The following is a 22,720-nucleotide window of genomic DNA, read 5'->3' as shown; positions in this document are numbered from 1 at the left end:
TATATAAGGCACAGTGAAGTTGTGCATGGGCCAAGCTGCAAGCTTTCATATGAGGTACAGTTTACATTGATTATAAAACATTGATTCTGGGGAGGTATATTTTCTTACAAAGAATCAGTTCAGTAGGGGTTAATGCCTTGCATTGTATACAATCATCTTAATAAGGTATACCAGTTAGGTTTTGCAGCGGTGCATGAAATTTTATAATGTCTGACTTTAAAAGGTCTGATCTGTGTTTGGCAAAAGTTTTACCACGTTCAGTAGTGTTAAGATTATTTTATCCCTTATCATGACCGTATGATAACTTCTCGTTGAAAATTATTCATTCATAGTAGTAAATAAAATTACCAGTACTGTTTGCACCTTTAATCTCTAGAAAATCACTGATGCTGTTATGATAGTCGTCATGAGTTAGGAGTTAGTAAAATGCACTTAATTTATCAAACTTTAGTATCTCTGAAAATGTTTGTACACAAAATATGTCAGCATAGTACATCTATAAAATTGATAATGATTTGCATAATGCGAACTCATTTGTGAACTAGATACATGTAAAGATTGCATTATGCTAATATAATACACAACTTGAACATGTACAGTAGAGCTGCCTGCCCATGTTAAGCACATACAAAGTACCTGTTAAAATGCATACATAATATGAGTATATTTGTCCATAACTCTGGATGAAAATACATTTATATTTATGGTTATTTATGCAGTATTACAGTGAGAGAGTTGTTTTAAAAAGATTTTTCGTAGGACATTAGTTTGTTATTAAAGTAGCAATAACAACATATTGACAACCTTTGGTTGAAAACAGTTCAGCAAAAGCTAGTGAACCAGCCACAGCTTATTAGTTCATATTCACAAAGAATTTGTAATATTTTTTAAATGTAGAGTCATATGTACTGTAGTGTGCTGTACTTTGTTTTGTCAGGTACTGTTTTCAGTAAATGTGGATGTCATTTATGATTATTACTGCGGGTTGTGGTTAGTAGATTATTAACTTTACAAGGTTCTACCTAAGGTAGTCCTTTTGCCATATATATGGTGACATTTAAAAAAAATGTAATATAGTGTATGTGAATTCATGAAAGTAACATAACTAAGGAAGTGAAGCATGGGAGAGAGAATGCTTACATTATGTACCCTCCACTTAAAAGTCATCTAAATGGGATGGGATGAGAATGATGATGATAATTTAAGTTGAGGAATGGCCTTTTATATTGGTGTACAGACACAGGCATTCTTTGATTAGTTTGTCACATAGAGATTGTAAGGCGCATATTTCAGTTTTGGCTCTTCATAGGTTCAGTTTGTTATTTGTTCTGTTGCTTATGTAAAGTTTGGATTTATTTGTTGTTGATAAAAGCCAATATTCTCATCAGCTCAGGAGGCCATCTGGCACCTATTTCTTGGTGATTCATTTTGAATAATTGACAGTCATCAGATTGATTCCATCAGATGGGTGAGTGTAAATCTACGTATGGAAAGGTTTTTTTACCTCTCAGGTAGAGCCAAAGTTCCTAGGGCATGAATGGGAGTGTGGCTCATACAGTTAGACAGACTTCCATTAGTATCTAATATTGTGAATTTTTTTCTGGATCTCTGGACATTGCCTCATCCCATTTTAGGATGGGGAAGGAGGCCTGGATGATGGTGATGATGATAATGATGATGATGGTGATGATGATAATGATAGTGATGATGAAGATGATAATGATGGTGGTGATGATGACTGCTTTATACATTAATATTCTTATATGTGTTGTTTATGGTTTAGCAATATAAAAGATAAAGTAATACAGTATGCAAGAAATATATAACATGTTGTATGGAAAAATAAATGAATAAGGAAGAGGTGCCAGGGAGTCTACATAGTCAGTGAGAGTACAGGCCAAAATGTTAAGGGTGGTGGAGGCGTCTTGAATATAAATCAGATTGCAAGTTACGTCTGCTCTCATTAACTGTAGTCAGCTTGGTTATATGATGCGTTGCGAGTCGTGAGGGTTTAGAGCGTGGATGAGGTGGGAATGTGGGGGGAGGGCAGGGGAGAGGGAAGCCAGGAGGGAGGTCTACGTTGGTCTGCTATGGCTCCCTTGTCCCTCCATTTCATCAGCTGTCTGTGTCTTGGCCTCAGCCTGGCAAAGTATGTTTATCTTAGTACATAGCACAAACATTGTCAAGAGCACATATATAGTAGTAAAGTGCAGTCACCCATAAAGTATAAGAAGGGCCTCTATCCATCCATCCATCATCCAATCCTACATTGCCCCATGAGGAGCATAGGAGCCCGGGGCTAAGCAGTTGGTCCTGACATTTAAGATGAGAGTGAAATATAGTTGATAAAAATTGTCTGGTAATACTCTGAATCCAACTAAAGGCATCTTGTGTCCAAGGGGTAGTTACAGTTCTGTAACTACTGGATATGAAAGGCACCGTCTAAGCTGTTTAAAACCAGTGGTTAATCCTGTCATACAGTTTTACTTGCTCATTACTGCATACAGTATTTGAATGCTGAAATAGGAACTATGCATATTATATCCAGTTTTGTCATGATCTTTTGCCTACCGACTCAACTGGTCATAAACCCAGTGGACTACAGACTGACATTGCCTTTTTTCTCTAGCCCACCATCCTCTTTTGAGGGGATGGGGAGTCAACTGAGGGGGTTTGCTTAACCACTGCCCAGTCAGGAACTACTATGTATATAGAATCTGTGTGATAAAATGAAGTTGTCTGTTAGCATCATTGCAGATTACTCAGGGTAAGATATCCAGTCAGAGAACAGTATCTCATGTATGAATTTATACTTGATTGGAGGTATAGGTCTGAGGTAGGATAGACTTCTCACTGGATTTGCAATATTTCTGATCATGCCATATGGAGGTGTTTGCTGATGATTTACAGGCATCAGTTTCCGTAGGGATGAATTTTGTTGTCGTAGTTGCAAGTAGTGATGTTTTAGGAATGTTTGTTGTTGCTTGGGGCTTATATTGCTTGGCTTTAGGGATGTGTGGTGTTTTCTGAGATTTGAGTGTTGTCTGGTAGGTATTTGAACATGTCTTGGAGACCGTTTATGTTGTCTGAGGGGTGTGCTCTCTAGGTTAAAGGACTCATTATCTCTTTGTAAGGAATGTATTAGACGTACCTTCTTGGCATTGGTTCTGTCCACTGTAGCATAGTGGGGTGATATCTTGATTGAACTCTGTCTTGAGTTGCTTGACTGTTGTGCCCTAAACTTATAATCTTGTGTTCCAGTTGGCTTGACGGTCACCGAAACCACTCTAGAGGCATCGGGGAAGAGGTTCTGTCTTTTTGTACCAGCTGAAGGTGAATGACGATTCTCCTTGGAATCTGTATGCGTCAGATTTGGTTCATTCTTTCCCCCAGCATCAAGACGTGTAGATTCCCAACCATAAATGTCCAGCATTTCAGGGTGATCTTTTAGTAGAGTCTCCTGAATAGGCAGGAACCACTCCTTGGATATTGAACCACGATCTCTGTCCTCTGTGCTCTCCTCTGTAAACAGTGTGGTATCTATAGGATTGTTTTTGATGGTAGTGAATTGTGGACTTACAACTGTGGTAGGAGCAGAAGTGGTGGTTGTAGTTACTGGGTTCCTTACTCTACTTCCACTGGTCAGACGATCTCTGTAGGAGTTGAAGGATTTAATGTTTAGTCCAGTGGGTTTCTGTGGTGCCTCCGTTGGTGTAGAAGTTGCCTTAGAATTCCTCTCTCGTGACTTTATAGTTGGTACAGCTAGAAAGACTTGTGGAAGCTGGGTCTTTGCATTAATCATCTGCTTGCTGGCGCTGAGGCTACGCAGACGCTGAATAGAAGCTAATCTTAGTGGTTTGATAAGTCTGAAGGACACTGCTGATGTAACTGAGGTGCTGTTAGTGTTTTCTTTGGTTTTGGTTGCTGTTTCTTCATTCTCATTGTCCCTGTGATCATTGTTATCATTAGTGTCTTTAATATTCTCATCAGGATTCCTCATGATCACTACTGTTTGTGATGCTTGAGGCAGTCCATTTTGAGCAATACTTATTGGGCTCTCTGTTGATTCAACAACACCTGGTGAAGGGATAACAGATGACTGATTATGTGGATTGAGATTTTCAGCAGTAGGAGTTACTGCGATATTTGTCACAATGGCTGGGGTTGGTGTTGGTCTGTTTACCTGCTGAGTTTTCCTGGGAGGGCTACTGTAGCGGAGCTTCAGCCTTGGATTCTCTCTCCTTTCTTTATTTTCCCCTGCATTGACCTCCTGTTCTTCAATCCCTGAGTCTAGGCCAACCTTCGGGGGTCTTACAATGGTTCGGTGGTTCCAGCGGCCTGGCATCAGTACTTCCTGCCTCACGTGCTTCTTCATCAGGCTGGGTGGTAAGTTTCGGGTGACTGGTCTGGCCCTTGATGGTTGGATATGTGATTCCATTTGAGTTGACGTGACCCATTTGGATTTAGGGTAACTCCTTTGGGTGGAGATTGTAGTAGCAGGAGTTGTATATGGCGAGGTCGGGTTGCTGTATGTTGTTGAACCCATGTTTCTATAATGAGATGTGGGTGTGATGTTGGGTTTTGTGCTTGCTGGTATTGTATAGGATGTAGATTTAGTAACTGGTTGTATATCTGATTTTGAAGGTTTAGGGATATTACTGGATTTTGAAACAGGGGCTTTCATGAAAGATGAAGGAGTGGTGATATGCTTAACATTTGGAGTCATGGTAGAAAGTGGGAGAGATGAAACGAATGTCCTAAAATGTTTCACTGTTGGGTACACTTCTCCAGCCTGTGGCATTGGTGTGGCTTCTATAATTGTTATCCTAGGTTGGTTCTGAGGATAAGGAGTGGTAGAGTGTTTCCCCCTTTCCTCTGTATTCTTTTCGTCTTTTGAAATGTTGTCTGTAATTAGATCTACTGGTTTTATTGCCCTCCAGTTCAGGGTAAAGACTGGAGACGTTTTGCTTCTAGTCACGTTCTTATTTAGTGTAGGTCTATAAGTTGTTGGTGGTGGTTGTTGTGTATTGCTTGGTGAGCGTATGTTAGGTTTCACTGTAGATAAATTCATCTGGATCTTTGGTGAATTGCTCTTTGGAGCTGCTGTTGTTATAGGGTTATTTTGTATTATAATCCAGGCTGAGGAAGTTGATGCAGTTGTGGATTTTAGAGGGATATTAGGTGTTGAAGTGGATATTTGAGAGATATTGGGAGCTGCAGTGGATTTTGGAGAGAAATTAGGAGTTGATGTGGATTGTAGAGGGATGTTGGGAGTTGCTGTGGTGTTTGGTAATGGTGTAGTTAGTCCCAGAGGCTTGAAGGTAATCCTCTCCATCATTAGGGTGGGAGGCTGAGTGGGCACAGTGGGCGAGACAAGCTTAGCAACAGAAATAATGTCCTCCGAGGGTGAGAGTTGCATGTCCTCATCCTCAAAGGTAATGGAGAGCTTGTTGTTGTTGTTGTTGTTGTGGCTTGATGATATATTTGCATTTGTTTTGGGTATATGTGGATGAAGATATGTTGGGTCTGAAGGATATACAACATCTTCGAGAGTAAATTTGATGAGTTCAGGTCCATCATACTCTTGTTTTTCAGGTGTTTGGGGATTATCTGGACGTGCAGGGTTGGTCAGTGGGTCTACCTTTGCCACCTGAGGCCTCTTATCATTTACTGGATCAGAGACAAGAGGTGAAACAGATGCACCATTTAGATTGATTAATGAGCCAATGGGAAGGTTGTTGAATGTGACAGATGCTTGGTTTTTTAGTGAGTGTGTCTTGTCCTGAAGGGATGATACAGGTAGGGGATCATTAATTGAATGTAAAGTGTTGATTTCTCCATAATTAGGTGGCTTAAGGGTTTTACTTAACTGGAAATTAGCTTGTGTTGCATCGTAATTAGTAGATCCCGCAACATCTGTTCCTGAGTTATATGATTGCAAATTATTCTTTAAATTGATAGGATTGTTGGGATTGTTTTGGCTTTCTCCATTAGGGTTGTTCAGTAGTAGTGGGTCCAAGTGAGGCTTGAAGTTGAATAATGCAATCTTTTGTGATGGAATTGTGAGATCTTTCAAGAAATCCATTCTAGTATCAGTATTTGGTAGTAGATTTGAAGGTCTGTTGAAAGTATTAGTGTTTTGGAGATCATCTCTCCTGAGATGGGTTGGTGACTGTTGCTTTAGAGGAGGATGCTCAAACTTTGCCTCTATGCCTGAAGGACTCTGCTCGTTATCTGGCTGTGAGAATGGTGAAAAGAATGGAAAGGGGCTGCCTGTTCCCTCGACGCTCTCTCTGCTACGAAAGATGTTTAAAGGGTTCATAAAATTCAAATTAGGCACTGATGGACGACGAATAGGAAAGAGGGCTTGGGGTTGCTTAAAGTTGAAGAGCCCTGGTTGTGCATTTGGCCAGGGAATGTAAGTGGTACCCGGGGCTGGTGTGGTGGTGGTGGTGGTGGTTGTGTTGGCGCTGTAGTCAGTGTTCCTCTTCCTGTGAGTGTTAATGACAGGAGGTAAGACTTCCTGTGTTTGAGACACAAATGGGTTGAAATCTCCAAACAGATGAGGAGGACGAACATTATCAACATGGGGTGGCTGGGCTTGATGTTCGGGCCTGTTATGGGAGTGGAGTAGCTGTGAGGGTCTGTGTTGAGGCTGTGGGGGTCCGTGTTGAGGCTGTGGGGGTCTGTGTTGAGGCTGTGGGGGACTGTTTTGGGCCTGTGGGGGTTTGTGTTGAGGCTGTGGGGGTCTGTGTTGTGCCTCTGGTGGTCTGTGTTGGGCCTCTGGTGGTCTGTGTTGGGGCTGTAGGGGTCTGTTTCTAGACTGTTGGGGTCTGTGTTGGAACTGTAGAGGTCTGTGCTCCAACTGTGGGGGTGTGAATTGGGGTAATGGTGGCTGTGAAGGCCTGCTTTGTGGCTGTGAGGGTCTGTGCTGGGGTGGTTGTTGCTGTGGGGGGGTGTTATGGTGATGTATGGGTCTGTTTTGTGGATGTGATTGCTGTGGGGGTCTGTGCTGTGGCTGTGGTTGCTGTGGAGGTCTGTTATTAGGCTGTGGTTGTTGTGAAGGTTTATTTGGGGTGTCTGTCAGTTGGTTAGGGTTCTGTGGAGCTCTGTCATGGGTTTGTGGGAGTTGGTTTTGGGGGTGTAGTTGTTGTGGCTGTGGAGGTCTGTCATTAGTCTGTGGGGGTATGTTATTAGGCTGTGGAGGTTTATTTTGGAAGTGCTGTTGTTGTTGTGATGGTCTGTTTTGGTGCTGTGGTGATTGTTGAAAGCTGTCAGGGTGCTGTAGGGGCCTGTTATGTTGTTGCTGTGGTGGGGGCTGGTTCTGAGGCTGTGGTAGTGGCTGTGGTCTGTTGTGGGGCACAGGATGTCGTGGGGGTCTCCTCTGGTGATTGTTCTGTTGGTGTTGGTTGTTTTGCTGTGTTGGATTATTGTGTTGCTGTTGAGGCTGTGTCTGAGTTGTCTGTGGGGGGGTGTTCTGAAGCTGTGGTTGCTCTGATGGTCTTTTCTGAATCTGTTGTTGCTGTGGGGGCCTGTTTCGAAGCTGTGGTGGTCTGTTCTGTGGCTGAGCCTGGTGTGGAGGTCTGTTCTGAAAGGGGCTTGTCTGTGGTCTCTGCTTTTGTGAAAGTTGAGGTGGGAGAGCAGGTTGAGGAGGTATGGTGTGAGGAGGTCTATTCTGTGGCGGATTTTGCTGTAGTGGTCTTTGGTGTGGTGCAAGTGACTGTTGAGGTGGTGGAACTTTTTGTTGTTGAGATTTTAGCTTTGGTGGAAATTGAGGAGATGATGGAAGTGAGTGTGATGATGCAGGGTCAATTTGAGGAGGCTGTGCCTGCTGTTGAAAAAAATTTTGAGGTGCATGCAAAGACTGTGGTCCATCACCAAGGTGGTTCGTGACTTCAACAAAGTTGTTCCCTCCCGCCGGATCTTGTGGCATGGAGACAACATCTTCACCCTTAGGAGGTCCAAATCCAGGATTCCTGATGGGTAATAATTCCTTCGGTTGTGGTGCTGGTGTGACCTCTGGGGGCGGTACGAGGTGTTTCATTGGCATTCTTTGTCGTTGTGTTGGATTTTGTCGTTGTGTTGGATTTTGTCGTGATGATTTTGGAGATACTCGAGGTGAATCCTTGGTACGTAGAATGTCCAGGAATGGTGGGAAGAGAGCATCCTCCTTTCTTGTGGCTGGCTTTAAGGGAACGACAACAGGGTAGATGTTACTTGTACGATCTTGGGGATCAGTGGAGGAGGTAGAATCAGGGTGTGGGACCACAAGGAGGGGAGAATCATCAGCACCTCTGTCTGATCCTCTGGCCATTGCTCCATTCACCAGGTAAGGGGGGAACTCGAGGTGTTTTTTCTCTGCTGGGCGGAAGAGTGGAATTGGTGGCATGTTGTCAGGTTTAGGAGCAATAACATGCACGTTTTTTATCATCACTGGATTTTCCTTTGGAGTATGTGGTGCCTCAACAACTGCCAGGTGATGTGCGTGTACTGGTTTAGATAAGAAACCCTCCCCATCCTCATCTTGCTCAAAAACCTCTTTGGAATCTGCTTGGAACTTGTCATTGTTGTGGTGTTGGAAGACTTGGTTTGAGTCTTCTCTGTATATTTTTGGTGGTGAGAATGGCGAATTTTCATATTCTTGTGGTAAATGCTTTAAGGCCTCCTCATCATAGGGGAAACCCCAGTTTTTGAGGTCATTTTGCACAATAGCATGAAACCAAGGCTGATTATATACTTCATTTGCATATTCTTTACCATTATTATCTTGTCTAGTCTGAGCAGATTCCTCCTTGGAGATGATATTATCAGTGTTGCTATTCTCTCCTTCATTATATTTTCTCTCTTGCACTTGTTTTGGGTGGATATTTGTACCTACTCCCACTGGGCTCTTCATAACTATTATGGGTAGAGTTCCTTGGGGTTTTGAGTTCTGGAGAGCACTGCTTACAATCTGGCTGTGAGAAAAATGAGGATGGTTTTGCTCTAAAGAGTCCAGAAGAGGAGGACTGGTTGAGTGAGAATTTGTGGTTTCATCAACCTTGTCAGTTATGTTGTATTGTTGTTTTGGAATTTTGTCAGTATTTGATGTTTTTGCCCAGGGTATATAATTGGGCATTGGTTTTTCTGAGTTAAATGTCAAGAAACTGTTTTGAAGCATTGCTGGTAAGGCATCAGAGGTTTCTTCTTGGCGACTGCTGGTCCATGGTTCAGCACTTAGTGTTAAGGATCTCATATCCTTAAACAAGTCAGTGTAAACACTCTCAGGTTGGTACTGGTAATTTACCAAAGGAGTTGTATGTGTACCTTCATCCTTATAATTGTCATTGGCAAAGCTTTCCTTAACGCTCTTTGGTTTTGCTATGTCCCCTATGTCAGTGTTAATGCTGAGGGTGGTGATTCCATCTCCAGTATCAGGCCATGGAATATATGTAGAGGCTCTTGTTGTAATGTAACTCGGAGTTTCTTTATGAAGCTGAGAGTGTATGTGTTCTGGTAGATACACCTCGAGTGGGTTGAAGTCTTTTTCAGCCAGATAAATCTCCCTGTAGTCCTGTTGAAGCCTCTTGTTAGCTTCGGTTGCAGGGTATGTCAGTCCAGTACTGTTTTCACTCTGCTCTCTGTCTTTTAAATGTGTCAGCCCATTACTATTATTACTCTGTTCAGCATCATCTGTTGTGTGGGGACTTGTTTTGGATGGATTTAGTAGCATTTCCAAGGATGACATATTGGTGGGTACCCAGTCATTCTTGATTATGGTCACTGAGGTTAGTGTGGGGGTGTCATGTGCTGCCGTAGGGGAAGGCATTTGAGGGGGGAGTTTCTCATGGGTTACACCAAGAGCCTCCATAATGGTATCCCAGTATGTTTCCCTAAGTGGAGTGTAGTCTGGTTTCCACTTGGGTAGCTTGATAGGTGGTGGATGAGGCACGGTGGAAGGAATGTCACCCACCCCTGCCCACTCCACAGATTGTAATTTGGTGGGAGGGGCTAGTGAGGGACGGGAAGAGAGTGAATTTGGAAATGGGTAGGGGTATATGTGAATGGGATTTGCAGTGGAGGACTCTGTGTCTGGGGAAGTGAAGGATAGAGAAAGTGAAGACCCAGAGGTGTGGCCCAGTGATGATTTGGCACTTGTGGTGTGCCTTTTAGGATGGAAGTACTCAAGTGGTTGGAGATATGGAACAGGGGGCCCAAGGAGTTCTGAAGGTCTGAATCTCTCATTTCCACCAACACGTCCCCGCCCCTCTTCCTGTTCTGATTCTCCATGTGTTGTGACGGCTGCCACCCACACCCACACCAGCCATTGGGCCACCACCACCAACCTGACTGGCCCTGGCTGCATCTGAAATTCAGAAGTACATAAGATGTGATTATCAGTGCATTTGTCAGTACACCAGACATAAGTGCATAGAAGAGATTAGCTTGGTCTTCATTTAAGACAGCTGAGTGGAGTGTTATCTGTCATCTTTCGTGAACAGCTCTCACTTTCATCTTTGGACCTCAGGTATGGTACATATCCATAAATTATTTTTATATATCCAACTCTGTAATGTGTGCTGATATGTTTGTTTCTTTTCAGGTGAGTCGTTGAGTGTAATGATGTAGCGGGAATCTGCCGTGGTAAGTGTTGAATGAGACTTTGCAGTTTGGGGGCCAGATTGGCAAACAGACTTACAATCAGTTCCCAGTCACAGCCATGTTTTATTTATGCAGGAATGACTAGAAAAGTGTTTATTTTTGCTATTGGTATACTGTATTAGGTGTATGTGTTCTACCATCTGCATAATAAGTAGTTAATATTTGTGATCATGTTCATCTGTTTGTCCGTCAGTCTGTCCACACGTAAACTTTTGGAAGCTGTGACCCAGATTTTCTTTATGCGGTCTATATTCACAATATATAATATATATATATATATATATATATATATATATATACACACACATGAAAATGCTAAGGCATAATAGGCGTAATAAAACACCAAGGAAAAGGGCTTGCTAGACAATCTGCAGAGTTATGTATAGTTAAGGCTTCAGTAAATCGCAGTTACAAATTATTCTTATATCCTGAACCTTTGTAATTTCTTAGTGTGTCATGTGAGTTGGACCAAATTTATGAAGTGTAAGTGTATTGATAGAGAGAGAAGGGGGGAGGGGTGACGGTAAAAAGGGGAGAGAGAGAGAGAGAGAGAGAGAGAGAGAGGGTGAAAGGAAAAAGGAGAGAGAAAAGGAAGAGAGAGAGGAGGAGGAGGAGGGGAAAGTGACTAAAAGAGTATGTTTCGTGAGAGGTGTGCGTGGTGAGTTGAGAGGAGAGTGAAAAAGTCTGTGATAGAGAGTAGTGCATTATTGAGAGAAGAAGAAACAAAGAAAAATGAGTGGGGGGGAGGATAGCAAAAAGGAGAAAGAAGAGAGGGAGACAGTACTAAAAATTGAGAGGGAGGAGGGGGAAAAAAAAATCTTGCCGGAAAAGTGTGTTCCGTGATAGGTGTGCGTGCTGAGAGTGTGGGAAAGTGTGTGATAGGGAGCGCGGCATGTCCAGTGCACTTCACCGGGGCGTAACCTGAAGTTATTGACATCGCTGCTACACCTGGACCCGCCGAGCTTTATTGCAACACGGAAGGTACTAGTCAAGAATTTATATTTTTATTTATGTATTGTTGTACCGTATACATACAATATTTGTTTCTATTAATATTAGGATAATGTATTTACCCATGCTGTATGTTTATAATCAACGTACGCAGCTGTTTTGTTGGTAGGTTGATGTTTCTTATTTAAAATAGTTTTTTTTTTTTTTCACCCTCTCGGTTTTGGTGTCGTATATTTTGTAAACACTGGCACGTGGGTGCGAGACACGGGGCTGAATAGCTGGCAATGTTTGTAAACAATACCACGTGCTGCGGCGGGGTGGGAAAGGGGGGACTTTAACATGTCGCCACCCATCCTGTTTACACATGTCACTCTCTCTGCATCATAGAAACTTAGGTAAACATGATTAACTCTGATAATTACATTGAACGAAACTTATTCTACCAATTTATTGCCAAACACCACGTAAGTTATTGAAGCACAGTGACTTCAAGCTTAATCCAGTGTTAAACGAATATGTCGTGTTACCAAATATATTTCTCGTTGTAGCCAAGAAAGTGTGCGATTGATATTTTGTGCAAAGTAAAGAGTAAGAGTTCGATGACGTGAGTGATGAGAGAAGTCAATTGCAGTGTTGTTAGTTTTTTCCATTTTATGATTTTTTTTTTCTTTGGTGATGATGATGATGATGGTGATGATGAAGTAAACTCATATTCTGTATAGGCTAATTTAATATGAAAGAGATTGTGAAAACTTGTGTAGACAGACACCTGGACATCATCATTTGTAGGGTTGGTCAGAAAGTCGGACCAGGAAATGTATAAAGTAGACCCCAAAATGTAATATTGCGAAAATACAAAAATCCGTATTGTGACGCTTGGTGGTGGTCAAGAAGTGCGGTGGGGGTGACGGAGCGAGGAGCAGGGATCGAAACAGGAACCATTACACCGTGCAGAAAGTGTAGCAGGGTTGGTAACTGGGGGCAGAGGATGCTGGGGAGGAGTGGTGGGAAGAGAGTGGAGAGAAGGAGGGGAGGGGGGAGGAGAGAAGGAAGGAAGTGTATGAGAGGAAAGGGGAGCTGGAGGAGGGAGACGGGAGGAGGAAAGGGAGAATGGGTAGGGGGAAAAGGAAAGAGGTATCCGATAAGGGGAGAGGATGGAAATTAGAGTGGGGAGGAAGATGAGATGGTGTGTGAATGAGGGCGACAGAGAGAGGGTAAGGGGAGGAAGAGGAAAGGAAGAAGGAAATGCTGGAGGGGGGGTGAGGGAGTAGGAGGTGGGAGACAGGAGGTAAAAGAGAGTGGGGAGGTGGAAGGTAAGTGTGGAAGGAGAGGAAGTGATGGAAGAAGGGAGAGAGGAGGAAGAGGAGAGTGGGGAGGAGGAAGTGTGGTAGGAGAGGAGAAGGAAGGATCTAAGAGAGGGAATAAGAAGAAGGGAGAGAGCAGGAAGAGGAGAGTGGGGAGGAGGAAGTGTGGTAGGGGAGGAGAAGGAAGGATCTAAGAGAGGGAGTAAGGGATGCAGTGGATAATGAGAGGGAGGCGAGAATAGGATGGAAGAGGAGAGGGAAGGAGCCGTAACGAAAAGAAAAGGGAGGGGACACAGAGGAGATTAAAGGCTGGGAAACGAGGAAAAATAGTTTAGATGAGAAAAAAAAAAATGGAAATGAGACTTAGGAAAAAAGAGAGATGAGGAAAGAGAAATGCTGCAAGGAAGAGTTGGAAGTTGATGTGTAGAAAGGAGAGAGGGGAGATGACTTATGATAAAGAAGATAGGGAAGGCGGGGTGTTATGTAGCGATGTGAAAGGGATGGACTGAATGTGAGAGTAGTGACGAAGCCTTCTCCCGCACGCTTCTTCATGATTTTCTACATTTTCATGCAAACCTTAAAATTTATAGCAGTGAAAAATATACATACTTGCGGACCGATCCTTTCTGTACGTTGACTTAGAAAAAACAAATCTTGCCACTGTCGCACAATTTAAGTAATCTTTGGGGAGGCCTTTTGCGTTGAAGGTGTTTGGCTTTATCTAACTCCTTCAGTTCGAGAGGTCTTGTAAACAGATCAGAATCGTCAGGTAGTGACTGTAGCAGAATAAAAGACAGCATTTGAGAGGTAATATATTTCTTAAATCGTAAAGTACTGAAGATTCATTATTCGCTGGAGTTTTCATGATCTTGATCTAGACCTTGGTTAAGTCATTGAAAGTATCTGTTTATTTTTCGCGTTTTGTGTTGTTGACATGAAGAAGTATTGAGACCTGTACAGTGCGTTCGATGAAGCTGGACTTGAACAGTATTTTTCTCTGTGTAAATTCTGAGTCGCTAAAATTTCAGATTGGTTCCAAATTATTTTACTTTAATGGTTGACAGAGGTGGTTGTATGGTAGTTTATTATTATTTTTTTTTTTTTTTTTTTTTTAAGCAGGAGATACAGTAGAGACTGTGTTTTCGCGGAGACGTAACCGCAGATGGTATATAATATTGTATTCGGTTGAAGACCTTTACAGACAGACACACACACACACACACACTTCCACATACACACACATAAACACACACGCACACAGATGCAGACAAACAGACAGACTGACAAACATAAACAGACGCACACGCGCATATAGACAGACAAACAAACACAAAAAAGCATACGTGGTGCATATGTGGGGAGATGTGTTAGTTCAGAGGAGAAGCCCCAGCACCCGTCCCTCCACACTCTGTTACCCGTTCGTTACTCCTACACCACACCCACTCCCACACCCTCCACTTGTTCCAGCCACGGAATTAATGTTTGTGAGGGTGGTCGAGTTGCGTTATGGTGGCGTATCGTGCAGTTAGGGTGTAAGACCTATTGTGGGTCCGCTGCACATTTATTACAGAATATACGCCCATTGCCTCTTTACCTTCCTGATCTCGAAGGGACCGGAGAGAGAGAGAGAGGGGGGGGGGCTTTCTGTACCTATTCCGTGGTGATGTATTTTCTTGTTCGACTTAATATTATTTCTATGTTTTCGTTATAGAGACACGAGCTGCATACACAGTGGACCTTAGAACTTTAACGTCCCACAAGGAAAAACTAAATCGATAAGAGAAAGGCGCTAGGGGACTTTCTTATTATACCAAGTTAGCATGTACGTGAGCGAGCTGTAGGAGAGGAGAGGGAGGGGGAGACTGAGGATGAGATGGAGGGATGGAGTAGAGAGGTCAGTGAGAATGGAAGCTGTGAATTGGGGGAGGGCAGCGAAATGGCGGAGAACAGGGCGACATGGAGGTGATTTGTTTGTGTTCACCCCATACGGGATTGAGGCGTTTGGCTATAGATAGATGGATAGTCAGCGCACCCCAGCCTGAGTGTCACCCAGCCGTGCATACGTCAACACTCATTTGTCACGCCCCCCGCCTTTATGGTAATGTGCTACCTTCCCTGGGTGAGTGTTACCTGGTAAGCTTAGTGCCTCTAATCACCCACCTGAGAAAATCTGGGTTAAACCATATTCACTGTTACTATTATTATTATTATTATTATTGTTTTATTACTACTGCTACTACTACAACTACTACTACTGCTGCTGCTGCTACTAATACTATTACTATTATTTTTTTAATCGTCAGACTATGTTATTCAGTTTAGGAGAAATATAGCATAGTGAATGGGTTAGCAACAAATCAAGTGACTTCACACTGACCTACGCGAGATGAGCTGCACAAGGACGAAAATCTGGGCCAAGTTAAGGTGAAAGACATATAGGTTAGGAGGGTGGGTGTGACGTGGGTACAGCTCCGTGACTACTGGATTCACCCCGATAAGTTTACACCTTAACATTACCTCTTTTACTTGCTACAATCACAGAATTTTATAGTTTACCCTGAAAATGTGTGTGGTGCGTTTTTTATTTGTTCATTATTTTGTGTGTGTGTGTGTGTGTGTGTGTGTGTGTGTGTGTGTGTGTGTGCGTGCGTGTGTGTGTGCGCGCGCGCGCGTGAGTGTGTGTGCATTAATCTTTCTTTTGTTGTTTTTTTTATTTTTTTTGTTTTATTAATCTTCTCCCTTTTTTTTCTTTAATCCTTTTTTTCTGTTTATTTCATCTATATTTTCTATTTTCGTTCTTTCACGGTAGAGCGAATACCTTTCTACTACGTACCTAAGACAGAGTAGCATGTCAAAAGCCCTCGCTCAGTTACACACCAACTCTCTCTCTCTCTCTCTCTCTCTCTCTCTCTCTCTCTCTCTCTCTCTCTCTCTCTCACACACACACACACACACACACACACACACACACACACACACACACACACACACACACACACACACACACACACACACACACACGAAAGACCCAGTAAGGTGCACACACACATTAACGTACACACATGCACACAGGTATGCAGGTTCACATAGCATTGTTGAGCGGTAGTGTGAAGCGACATACTTCCCACAGAATCTGCCTCTGTGTGTGTGTGTGTGTGTGTGTGTGTGTGTGTGTGTGTGTGTGTGTGTGTTGCCAGATGAAATGAAAGTAGTGTAAATAAGGCGTTAAATAGCAGTGTACATGGCCGCCTCTGGAATTGTTTATTTTTTTGTTTATATGTAAGGGAAAATAGAAAGTAACAGAATCAATGTGTGTTTGTGTGTACGACCTGGGCATGTGTACAGGATAAGTGTGTGTGAATGTAGTGTACATGTGTAGGTGTGTACTTTGAGCCCCTTTACTGCGATGACGTATTTTGTATATTGTTACCTCCAGAGGATTTTCTTCAGCTTAAGGGAGGCTTTTTGGAGATGGAGGGGTTAAATAAAGCCTTCTGGAACCCCTTCATTGCGAGGGTGCTCTTCTAAACCGGGTGGACTAGCCCATAGATATCAGGAACTTAAAGATCGTAGTGAATGGGTTAAGGTCTATTTTTTAGTTTTAAGTTCTTTTTTGTGTTTTTGTAATGTTATGAACTGGACCGATATTGAGTGGATGTTTTTTTTTTTTTTATACTGGTGTCCTAATTCTTGTGTCATTCATGATTTATATGTAAAAACTTCGCATTGTGGGTGTATTTTTGCCAGTGCGTGCATGTCGTGTGTAATTGTTTTTGTGTGTGCGTGTGCGTCGTGTACGTATACTGGTCATATGTGCGTGTGGCTTGTCGTATGTGATTGTGGCCGGTCGTGAACTTGTGGCTCGTTGTGTATGTGTGGCTGATATGTGCATGTGGCTCTTCGTATGTGCGTGTGGCTCTTCGTATGTGCGTGTGGCTGGTGGTGGTGTGGGCGTGTGGCTGGTCATGTGTGCGTGTGGCTGGTCGTGTGTGCCCGTGATTGCTGCTGTGTGCGTGTTCGTGACAGTGAAAACCTGTTGACAGTGCAAATGTAAACAGCTTTTATCACCAGTCACGCCTCCAGTTGATCTTAGTCTCGCACCACCTCTTTCACTCGCTTGTTTGACTCTCTGTTCCATAGTTTCTCTTTTCACTTCCTTAGCCCGTTCAAGACGTGGGAAATCTCAACTCCTATTTTTTTTTCTAACAGTATTTAGCCTAGGGGTGGCTAGGAGTGGCGTAGGGGAGGCTTAGGAATGTCTTTGCAATGACTTCGGGGAGTGAGTTAGTGGAGGCTTAGGAGTAACTTAGGAGCGGTTTAGGGGAGACTTAGGAGTAACTTGGGAGTGGCTGAGGATAACAAGAGTGGGAGTGTCAGGCTGTTCTCTTAGGGACAAAAAGCAATCTTCGGAAATATATATATATATATATATATATATATATATATATATATATATATATATATATATATATATATATATATATATATCAGTCAGTCAATCATTTCCTGTGGCACTCCATGGGATGCATAGGGCCTCGATGAACTCTCTCCACCAATATTTGTCTCTTGCCATCTCCTTCAGTTCCTACCAACACTCCTCTCCTGCTTCTCTTTTCATTGTCCTCAACCAGGTTTCCCTCGGCCTACCTCTACCTCTTCTTCCTCTAGCAGTCCACTCTGGCACATCCTGTATTAAACGGCCTTCTTTTCTGTATATGTGCCCCAGCCACTTCCAGCGAGACAGTCTCAAATAATCATTAACTGGTTCCACTCTCGTAATATCCCTTACTCTTTCATTTGTAACTCTGTCTTGCCACTTTACTCCAAGAATCCTTCTCCGTATTTTATCCTCAAATACTAATACTTTCTGATCTGTTGCAATTGTACTGTACCATGACTTATGCCCATAAATTAAAATTGGTCTAACCATGGACTTGTAAATTTTCACTTTAGTATGTACAGAAAGCATATTATTATTCCAAACAGATTTCAACATTCCAACAGCTCGCCAAGCCTGTCTAATCCTCTCCTCAATTTCATTGTTTATTGATCCATTAGATGATACAATCGTTCCCAGATATTTAAAATTTTCTACATTCTTCACCACATTATTCCCTATTACACAATCGATTTGGTTCTCCACGTTCATATTAATAATTTCAGTCTTTCCACAATTTTTTATATATATATATATATATATATATATATATATATATATATATATATATATACTGTATATATATTCAGTCTTTCCACAATATATATATATATATATATATATATATATATATATATATATATATATATATATATATATATAATATATATTAGGGATAGTATTGACAAGCCATTTTGTTCACCCCAGGATTGAAAAGTCGTGGATATTTTATTTTTATTCACCCCAGGGATGGTTTTTCATCCTGTTAATTACCAGGGAACAACGAACAGGCTTTAGTAGTGCACATCAGCCGCAACGAGGGATCTGTTAACCTGAATAAAGTCCTCTAGTACTGGGTAAAAAATATAGTTACCATTTTTTTCTTTTATGCAAGGAAGAAAGAGCCAGAGGCCAGGAGCCCGCAAGATTTCTCTCTCCAAGAAAAGAGAGAGAGAGAGAAATTCAAGATCAAGTTTGTATCGGGATTTTATGCAGGTCATAGGATATGGTATATTATAGGGAAGGTTACCTTAGGTTTATAGGTTAGGGATTTTATGCTGGTTATAGGCTATGGTCAGATTAGGGTGTTAGGTGGGACGATGCGATGAGAGGAGGGATATAATATGTGTGTGTGTGTTCTCTTACCTAATTGTATCTTTACAGGAATGAGTCAAGCTCGTACTGCCCCGTGTCTTAAACCATATTTATCGTACATATCCTTAAATTTGTGAATTGTTTTGGCACACACTATTTCATTCGGTAGTGCATTCCATTGATCAGTTGCTCTGTTTGGGAAACTGAATTTCCTCACGTCTTTATCACCTCTCTTATGCAGTTTTTTGCAGTGTCCTCTTGCTGATGCTTCCCCATATGTTAAGTAATCATTTATGTCTATTTTCTCCCTCCCTGATATGCATTTATATAACATTATCATGTCACCTCTTTTCCCTCTCTCCTGTAGTGTTGGTAGATTCAGTTTATTAAGTCTTTCTTCGTAGCTTAGATCCCTTAAGCATGGTATCCATCTTGTAGCGGCCCTTTGAACTTTTTCAATCTTGTCTATGTGTTTTTTGAGATGAGGACTCCAGACTACTGATGCATACTCCAGGGTTGGTCTGATGAATGATGTTATTATCCTTCTTAGCATGTCTTCATTTATGTATGTGTGTGTGTGTGTGTGTGTGTGTGTGTGTGTGTGTGTGTGGTCAGATTAGGTGGGACGATGTGACAAGAGGAGGGATGTAACGATGGGTAACAGTATATGGTAATATTAGGAGTTATTCAACAGAAGAATAAATATAGGTGTGCCTCCCGCCCTGCCACTAATTACAGAGTGAAAGCGTTTGTCAGCATTGTCACTTTGCCTGTTGGGGCTTTCTCTCAGGCTAATAAAATCACTTCATCTTAATCTAAATATTACTGTGTTCAGTGTTTTGAAAGTGTTAAGAAATAAAGCTGTAATGAATTGATGCACGCCGGGCAGTTTTGTAGACGGTGTGTGTGTGTGTGTGTGTGTGTGTGTGTGTGTGTGTGTGTGTGTGTGTGTGTGTGTGTGTGTGTGTGTGTGTGTGTGTGTGCGTGCGTGTGCGTGTGTGTGAATTAAAAGGACAAGGAGACTGTGACCGAGCTTTGAATTGTGTTCCAGTAGTTTAATTAATTCTTTTGAGAGATGTTAGTTTGACATGCTTGTAAGTCTTTGTTTTTCACAAATATGAAATTGATATAGTTGTGTTAATATGTATACGGGTAAACAGCCTACACCAAAGTAAAAGTTTAATTCACAGTATAGAATATGCACAAAAATGGTAAACCATTCCAGTACTCACCGTGCAAACAGACAGAGTGCAGTACCTCAGTTACCGAGGTGTTTGGCTCGGCTCACTCTGTCACTGGTTGAAATCACAGGGCTTGTGTTCCATCCCACCCGCACCCACACACTTCTCCCTCCACCCGCACCCACTCTGCCTTTTACACCGCCCACAGTAATCTATCCTGGCAGCCCTTAGCAGCTTCGTATTGGTTTGTGGTTTGTTTTTATTTGTTTGATGTGTATGTGTGGTGTCACGTGGTGGAGAGGCAGAGAGGGAGGGTAGGTGTGGGTTGCCTGCTTTCCCGTGAGACTATGGCCGCCGCCGCCTTCACCTCCTGCCTTATATTGGTGCTGCGTACTTTCCTGCTTCCCTCTTTTCCTCCTGCCACCTTTCCTTCCCAGCCTTACTGTCTGCCGTCTTCCTTAACTCGCTCTTTATATGGATGGTGTCTACCTCCTGCTTCTTTTCTTACTTGTTTGACTAATTTCCTTCCTGCATGCTTCTTTTCCTCCCTGCGTTCCTCCATTCATCTCAGCCTCCTTCCCCTACCTCACTGTCTGCCATCCTCCTCACCTTAAGTATTCCACCTCAGTGTTTTCCTTACTACATAAATGCATTCCCCCTTTCCTTCCTGCCAGCCTACCTTCTACCTATCCTTCTTGCCTGCTTCCTTACCTTCCTCCATGTCTGCTTCCTCCCTTCCATGCCTCACGATCAGCCACATTTTCCAGACTGTCTGCCTGCTGCCTACCTGTCTGTCTTTCTTCCCATTCATATATTATCTGTCGTTCCATAGCCTTTTCTGTTATCTTGGTTTCCCGTGTTTCTACTGTACCGTCTGTCTCTCTCTTCCCATTTATATGTTACCAATCGCTACATTTTCTTTTCCGTACACTCTCTCTCTCTCTCTCTCTCTCTCTCTCTCTCTCTCTCTCTCTCTCTCTCTCTCTCTCTCTCTCTCTCTCTCTCTCTCTCTCTTTTCCTCTTATATTTACCATTCCTCTTACATTATCTTGGTCTCCCGTCTTCCACAAGTTGCTCACCACATATTTCGTAGCCTTAATTCAGACCTTCTCCCTCCCACACTCATCTTCTCAGCCTCATTCCTGCCTTGGACCCCGCTTTCTCACTCACCATTATCGACCACCGGAATAAATCTGTTAGCTCTTCACTGCGACGATCTGTATTATTGATCTTCCATACGATTTTATTCAGCTTACTAGAATTTTGGAACCGATTTTCTTGCGTTATTTCCGGACGATTTAATTCAACTTTTTAAATTACATCATCGCCGACAGCAAAAGCAGTTTCAAATAGACTAAGTTTTTTCAGTCCCTTAACGAGAATGAAATCAGAAAGGTGACATCATGGGTATCGTCAACGTTTATTTTGATTGTTTTGGAGATTTTGCACAGCTTTCGGGAGACCTTTAGTGATGGAGGGATGGAGACGGAAGTCGTGTATTGTCGCGAGTTACATCTTAGGGGCGATGATGGTGGTGATAATGATGATGGTGGTGATGACAGTGATGGTGATGGTGATAGTTGTGAATGCAGGCAGTCTAGAGGGAATGGTTTACGTGGGGTGACCAGCAGAAATACACACAGGCATTCTTTAGCTGTAGGAGATGGTAGAGAGAGAGAGAGAGAGAGAGAGAGAGAGAGAGAGAGAGAGAGAGAGAGAGAGAGAGAGGCACATCACAGAAAGTACACACACACACACACACACACACACACACACACACACACACACACACACACACACACACACACACACAAGTAATAAGTAAAATATTCCGGTGGACACTTTTTTTTGGGGGGGAAAGAAAGGCTTTGTAATGTATTGTAGTTGAAAAAATATACATAAACTTTCTATATATATATATTTTTTATATAATGCTAAATAAAGTCACCTGGCGATTGGAATACTCTTTTTTTTTTTTTTAGGCCTTTAATTGGTGGTTTGGCGGTGTAGTTTGTCTAAATTGTCTCTGTGTAAAGAAAGTCAGGAAAGTGAACGCAGCCGGAAAGCAGTCAGTTGAAGTTGAAGGCGTCTCAATCACAGGCAGCATCGTTGCCATCATCATCATCGACTTATAATATTATCGTTGTCAAAGTTATCATCATCATATTATCATCCCTATTGTCATCATTTCCATCTCCATCAACAGTAGCAGCAGCATCCTTATCATCATCATCATCATCATCATCGTCTTTGTTATTCTTATTTTTGCTTTTGTTATCAATAAGATCGAAACTAATCTCGCCTCATCAGACTGCTTAAAACTCCCAGATATATTAAAGGATATCCGATAGGCACTACACTTTTACCATCTCACTAAGCATTAAATTTTTATTCTCCCCATCCCCCTTCCTTTTGTTTTGCTGTCATTACCCTCTACACTTCCCACACACTTTAGGTAATACTCTAGTTCTTACCGTAATCCAGTCTCAGGAAGCATGTTATTTTGCACCCTTAAAAAAAATATGTACACTTTTACTTCCATTGTACAGCAACTTTCTCACTTTCTTTACTATAATTTTTTGCTTCCTAGTCTCTCTCTCTCTCTCTCTCTCTCTCTCTCTCTCTCATTATGTGCGTTCTTTCATCCGTCTCTCCCCCGCCTCCCTTTTTTTTTTCCCCTGCTCTTTCTACCCATAAACTCTGTCTCCCCTTCCGTCTGTCCATCACCACGCTACTATCACTATGCCTTACTTTCTCGTGTGTCGTGACAGAGTGTGTGAATCTTCTCTAAATCATCGAGAAGGAGGAATGTTTATAATGATGTGTCTGTTTTAGCCTCCCCTTCTACTCCTTTCTCCATTCTGTTTTCTTTATCTTTTCTTTTACTTTAA

General features: G+C 42.3%; 1 protein-coding gene across 1 annotated transcript in view; it reads left to right on the top strand.

Annotated features, from left to right (window-relative positions):
* Window positions 1–22,720, top strand: part of Osbp (oxysterol binding protein) — a 206,199-nt gene that overhangs the window by 168,926 nt on the left and 14,553 nt on the right. The gene's annotated exons all lie outside the window — the stretch shown is intronic.

This window comes from Coenobita brevimanus, chromosome 90 (assembly GCF_032717465.1).
Source record: "Coenobita brevimanus isolate Jiangsu-jjx chromosome 90, ASM3271746v2, whole genome shotgun sequence".
NCBI classification, from domain to species: domain Eukaryota; kingdom Metazoa; phylum Arthropoda; class Malacostraca; order Decapoda; family Coenobitidae; genus Coenobita; species Coenobita brevimanus.
The sequence above is the reverse complement of the archived record's forward strand: the minus strand, read 5'-3'. Positions and strand labels throughout refer to the sequence as shown.